At 33.1% G+C, this 6,722-nt stretch overlaps 1 protein-coding gene and 1 pseudogene across 1 annotated transcript in view; one reads left to right on the forward strand and one right to left on the reverse strand.

Moving 5' to 3' along the window:
* Window positions 1-6,722, reverse strand: part of Cdh9 (cadherin 9) — a 143,363-nt gene that overhangs the window by 116,578 nt on the left and 20,063 nt on the right. The window lies entirely within an intron of this gene.
* LOC104862083 overlaps window positions 3,918-6,722 on the forward strand; it is a 4,590-nt pseudogene continuing 1,785 nt past the window's right edge.

Raw genomic sequence — 6,722 nt, forward strand, 5'->3', positions numbered from 1 at the left:
GGTGCTATTGTTAATTCTCTTGTAAGGTCTAAAAATATTTAAAAATTATTGTGGCTCTCTCTTTTCCTTAAAGCATTTCAGACCTATACATGCAATATATTCATTTTTCTATCAAGCAAAAAGGAGATTCTCAAAAATATATGTAGATGGACAAAAAAAGGACAAAATATTTGTTCATTATGTTGGATTACATGTAGAATAGGAGCTATATCATTAAATGTAAAAGGACCGCTATGTGGTAACTTTTATAACTTTAAAATAGGTTCATAACTAAGTTAAGAATATTTTATTTAAATGTTTATCTAAGAAAAACATTATGTTTTAAACAAATAGGCAGATACTTTTTCCTGATCTCCATCTTACATGAATGAAAACATGAGAAAAATTCCATTTGAATTCTTGAGCTATACTGCAATATAAGCTTTGGAAGATCAATAGTGAAGATTTTTTTGGTACTGATGACAATTGAAATGTTACTGTAGCAATCGCCATGGTAAGGTCTTCAATGAGTGCTACACAGCCTCCAGCGTAACATGAGTCTGTGTGCCATTTGGAAACTCCATAATAGGTCTAGAGATTACTTAAGTGTACTGGCCAAATAAAGTCTAAACAGACAAAAAGTACGAAAAATGACCATGCTAACTTTACTAGGTTTCAAACGTAAAGAATACTCTTATTAAAGTTGGAAAGTATTTTAATGGAAAAATAAATTCGTATGTTTAACTTTGCAAATCCCTATTGGACACACAGTACACTGACAAAGAATATTGCCCTAATATCTTGATGACAAACACTAGCATTAAAAATCCAGTTTTTCTTTCCATTGTAAAGTCTGTCGGCAAATGAATAAAGTCATATATAATGTATGACATATTATTATTAAAATCTGTAGGAGGGCAAAATAAACAGGGAAACAATAATAATAACATAATAGCCATTTATTACTGTTATAAGTAGCATATATTAAGCATAGGCCAAGAGCTATTCGAGGTGCTTCACAGTTTGTGGTAATCATTTGTTGGTTAAAATAATTAATTCTGGGGCCATTAAATTGAGGCTATTCAGGCACCCTGGGTTCTCAAGTGAGACATTCAAAATTAAGCTCAATGTAAATAAGTAGATTCTATGGAAATGAAACAAGGTTAATCAGGCAAACACTGCCAATTAATCTTTACTAGGAATTTTAAGCCTATGTTCTACTTTAATCAATCGAATTATTTTCTTTCCCACACTTCCATAAACAGTTTTAAAAAGTTACATTCTCTTATTCTTGGTAGAGACCAATTGATGTAAGCCTGGTAGAGCTTTATCTGTAAATTACTGTATGCTCAAATGAACTCTCAATATTTAAAGTGTCAATTTTTTATTTTCACAAATTATTTTTCATTTATCTGAAATATACAAAAATTACCAATCTTGGTTTACATTACAGTATACTTTTTGTTACATGTATTCATATTTTAATGTTCAAAGCCATCTCCTTGATATTTATCACTTCTTCTATTAAGCTGCATGTATCACTATTCCCAGCATATAAAATAATGCTGCATTAATGTTTTGATGTTATATGTGGCTACCCTGGCACACTTTTTGTCATCACAAAATAGTGGAGACTGTAAGCTTTGTCAGGAAAACAATGGCCTCTATGTATCCCTAGTGCCAAAGAAAGAAAAATGGGTGGAGGCAATTGTGGTGGAAATCACATGGCAAGACAACCAGAGGGATAGGTGAGTAGGCTCACAACTTTTACAACACACACTGTCATTGCAAGCAACAATGGTTCTGTGAGGAATCCATTAATATTTTTTGAGAGGGTTAGGTTATTGATTTTTAATGACCTCATTAACTCTCACTAGTCCCACCTCTCAAAGGTTCTACCATCTCCCAACATATGACACTAGACAGCAACCTTCCAGTGCATGAACCCATAGAAATCGCTTCTCTGCCTTTTGGCTAAGATCAAGTGTGAACCTTTAGTAAACACATTCGTACTGGAGGACTGGCTATTTGGTCACTGAAGTTTGAGTGGATGCCATATATTAATACTGAGAAGAGGGTTTCTTAACTTGTACATTATCTTTACTGTTGTATTCCCTCTGCTTTTCCAACTATCAAGATTTCCCAAGATAGCTCACATAATGCAGAAAACACGGATGCTCCTGCCATTTTAGCACCAGACCGGTGATGAGCAAATATTGTGAGATAAAAATTTACATTGCCTTTTATGTGTTCAGCTCATCAGAATTTTAAGATTTGGATTACTGCTACAAATATAGTACTTTATTAATGACTCATAGCCTAAATCATATAGTGTTCTCAAAATCCATTAATGGTGTTATTAGCCCTATCTCATTCATGTACACAAAAAGTGAATTTTAGATCAGTGAGACACATTTCTCAATTTAAAACACATTTCTCAATTTAGGCTATGAGGGAGAATACAATAACCAGCTTGAAAAGTAGTATCATTTACCCAGGCATCAATGAAGACATAGTCTATCTTTCTCTTCATAAACACAAAAATCAAATAAGCTTCCTCAACAGCTGTAATTCAGCAAGGTAAAGCTAAGGTCATGGACATCTCGAAGGGGTCATTGCTGTTTTGGTTATTGTGTCATTGTTTAGTTCAATATTTCTACTGAATAGAAAATAATAGTATGGTTTTTCTATGAAATGGACTGCTACTCAGCCATAAAGAATGAGAAATTAGATTCATTCATAGGAAATGGATACATATTGAGGATATACTCCTAATTGAAATAAATAAGTCACACATGTGTAAATACCAAATGGTTTCTCTGGTGTGATAAGCTATAATAGTATATAAGATATCCTAATGATATAATTGACAATGTGAAATAGAAAGAAAGGGGCTAAAGGTGTAGGGAAAATGGGAAGGGTAGGGGAATGGTAATAAGGGAAAATATGAGAAAATGAAAAAATGGAAATAAAGTGTTTGTAAATGGCGAGGGGAGGAGGGAGTGAAGGGAGGGCAGGGACAAGGGGAAAAATGAGAACCAAGACCACCTGCCATGTAAAGGTACAAGATCCCAATGATGAATGTAACTGAACTGTATACCTAAAATGTACCAATAAACTCAATAAAAAAATTTTAAAAAGAATATGTATCCACCAAATTCTCCCTTCTTTACACGTAAAAACCAGTCAAGTACTGTTAATTTATGCTTAAAACTCCTTTAAAGTACCCAGCACGTTTTGAGACTTTGTAACATTCCCCACCTAACCTATCTGACCAAACATCTCATAGAGCATTTCCCTATAAGGGTCAGATGTCTCACCTCCAGAGAGGTAGGTAAAAGCTATGTGAGTTTGGCTTCCAGGGATCTTGAATATTGGGCATTTGCTCAGGGGCAATGGATGTCTCTAGTACTCATAAAGTGACCACAATGTTGCAGTTTAAATTAATCAGCATGATCTTTGAGAATTGATATTGTTGTAAGAGTTTAGAAATACTTGTAACAACTATGTATATGATAAGATAAAAAAATGAACCTGATTAAAATATGTTGAAGATGGTCTAGTAAAATTGCCATCAATATAATTTATTGGAGATATACATATGCTATATATGTTTATACTGCATACATAAAATATATCAATTTTCATACAAGTATAGATTTATAGGGCAAGTTATTAAATAATATATTTTCAGAGAGTTGAACCAATTATACTTCTAGTTCACGAAATGTAATTACTGTTGGTTCTTACAAAGACCTTCTCTGTTTCATCCTTTTATTTTTATGTCCCTCTGCCACTCTCAGGCACCCAACTCCCTTAAGGATTTTTCAATAAACAAGAGCCCATGAATTTAATAAGTTTTACAATAAAAATTAATTATCCTTATCCTATCACAAGAGGTTAATATAGAATTATGATCCAATTTTGTAGGAGAAATAATGGACCAAGAGTTGAAGGAAATCCGTGTGCTCAGTCAGTCCTTGCTAGGATGCAGTGGAAAGTACAGCGAAACGCGGACTAATTCAGCAATTTCAACGTTAGCTTTAGCTTTACGATCACTGCACACGTATTGCATTTATTTTTAAAGCACTTTAAATTTTAAAATACCTAAATTTAATTAGAGCTACAAAACTATAGAGATGAAAAGAGGTCTGTCATGTTTCTGTTATAAACCCAGTGACTGCTACAGAGAAGGTGTTTATTATTTTCTTTTAAATAATCATGCTCTTACAATTGATGTTTGCCAGGACACATCTTTTCTTTGTTTCAAGAAATAATGTAAGTGGTAAAAATGTATCAAAGCTAATCTCCTAAAATCAAGCTTTAATGAAATCCCTTATACCTCTTGCTATCTATGGTTTCTTTTCTGTGGGGAATGCATTTATTGTCATGACATAAGTACAGTTTACTATTAAGGTTTTCTTTACGTATTCACCAAAGCAATTTTTTTTTCTGATACTTAGACACTAACCCTGGACATTAGAGGTATGCTAAATAAAATAAACTATGTTTACAAACCTGCCGAAGAACACACCTTTTTGTGTTTGCCCTTTAAGAAGCTGCTATAATGAAGTATAACTTCTGAAATATAAGCTTTGTTTTCTTGAACATCTATTTAAATTCCCAGATTTCTTGAATTCCCAGAATTCTACTACATAATATTATGATCATGCACCCTGTCAAACATTTGACACAAAAACTTTTGCAAATAAAATCATTACTCTTCATAGCTGTCTTTTCTAATGATTCTGCTTATTAAGCACACAAGGGTCATCTGAGTCAACAGTGTGACTCAGAACATTCACTATTTCTTTATCTCCTGATTATAGTATAGTACCAAATCATTAATGAGACATCATCATAATCATCATCAGTACTGAGGTGGGTAAATAAAGGCTGTGTAAACAATACATATTAAAATATGTGCTTTAATGGTATATAATCATTAGTGAGATAATCTATCCTTTGGCATTTTCACTTATTTTAATATGAATAATCGGTGGTTTTGAATAATTGTTCTCTGCTTAATTACAACCACCTTCAGAGATGAATACCTTAGTATCTCAATAAATTTCTAGCAGACAGTACCAGCATGATGTTCCTACTATTAACAAGCTTTACTTTGAATTTTCCAGAGCAGACATGCACTAATAATTTTGTTCATAAATTAACAATTCATTTCTACCACATATGATATAAATGAATACATAAGATTTCAGTGAGGACAGGAAGGAAGATGAAGGAGATTATATTTTGATGAAATGCACTATCAGCAAACATTTTCACAATATGAACAAAAACCATCATAAGATTTGTAGAAAAAATTTAATAATGGTACTCACAAGAATATGTCATGTTCAGACATATTGGCAAAGATGCACTTTGCCATTGCACTTAAAAATCCACATGCTGTTGATCCATATGTAAAGTTTAGCTGTTTATGGACTTTGAGCTCTCCAAGTGTTATTTTAAAGAATCTAAAGATTTAGTTTTATGCACCTTAGAAGGTAATTTATATGAAGAGCCACACAAATTTCTCCTAATCTAATAGTTTTAAGTAAAAAATAAGTTCATCTATGAAACAACTTCATCTTCATTTTAAGTATGCATATTTTTAAGATTCAAAAAGATTGTGCCTAAAATCCTTCTGGGAGAAATTTTGGAGACATGGAGAGACAATGTTAGAAATTCAGATAGAAAAATGTAAAGAAGCTCAATGTTTCTTGATTTTTGAAAGAAAGGCAAATTTTTATTTACTTGGTATTGAGCCCTTGTACTTTTTAATCATATCCCTGAGAATTCTAGATCTGAATCCAATGTCTAAACAAGTTGTGTCATTTCAAATTAAATGATACATGAAGCACAGCTCCTAATGATTAAATCTTGAAATTGACTTATATGTCCATCAGTAGATGAATGGATGAAGAAAATGTTGCACTTCTGATGTAAAGAAGCCTAAATGAGTCATTTGCAAGAAAATGGATGCAGTTTGAGACTTTGAGATTAAGTGAAATATAAATAGGACACATGTGTAAGCATCATATAGTTTCTCTAGTGTGAGCAACTGAAAGTGTAAATAAGGATTAAAAGGTATAATAGATCATAAGAAATAGAAAGGGAAGGAATGAAGGGGAAGGGGAGATGAGAGCGGTAGGGGAAAGGAAAGAAGGGAATGGAATTAATGTAGAAATGGATTGGTTAATGTAGTATTCAATGAGAAAATGAAAAAAATGGAAACAAAGTCTTGATAGATAGGGAGGGAGGGCAGGGGAATGGGAAAAAGTAAGAACCAAGATTAATTATGCAAAGGTACAAATTTCCAACAATGAATGCTATTCTATTGTATACATGAAATGTACCAATAAAATTAATTTTTAAAGAAGATTAAGGGTCTCACAATTCAAAAATGGGCATCTGAAATGAACAGACATTTCTCAGACTAAGGAGTAAAGGCAGAAAGTAAATATATGGACATTTTTTGTTCCACATCACTGGTCATTCGAGAGATGCAGAGGAAAACAACACTGCGATTCTACCTCACTCCACAAAGAATGGCTGCTATCAAGAAATCAACCAATAACAAATCTTGGCGGGGTTATGGGGAGAAAGGAACCCTTCTCCATTGTTGGTGGGAGTGCAGACTGGTGCAATCACTATGGAAATCAATATGGAGATACCTCAAAGACTTGGGACTAGAGGTTCCATTTGACCCAGCCATCCCTCTGCTGGGTATCTTTCCAAAA

The sequence above is a fragment of the Fukomys damarensis genome, unplaced genomic scaffold, assembly GCF_012274545.1.
Source record: "Fukomys damarensis isolate Sample0158 unplaced genomic scaffold, DMR_v1.0_HiC HiC_scaffold_1, whole genome shotgun sequence".
In the NCBI taxonomy this organism is placed as follows: domain Eukaryota; kingdom Metazoa; phylum Chordata; class Mammalia; order Rodentia; family Bathyergidae; genus Fukomys; species Fukomys damarensis.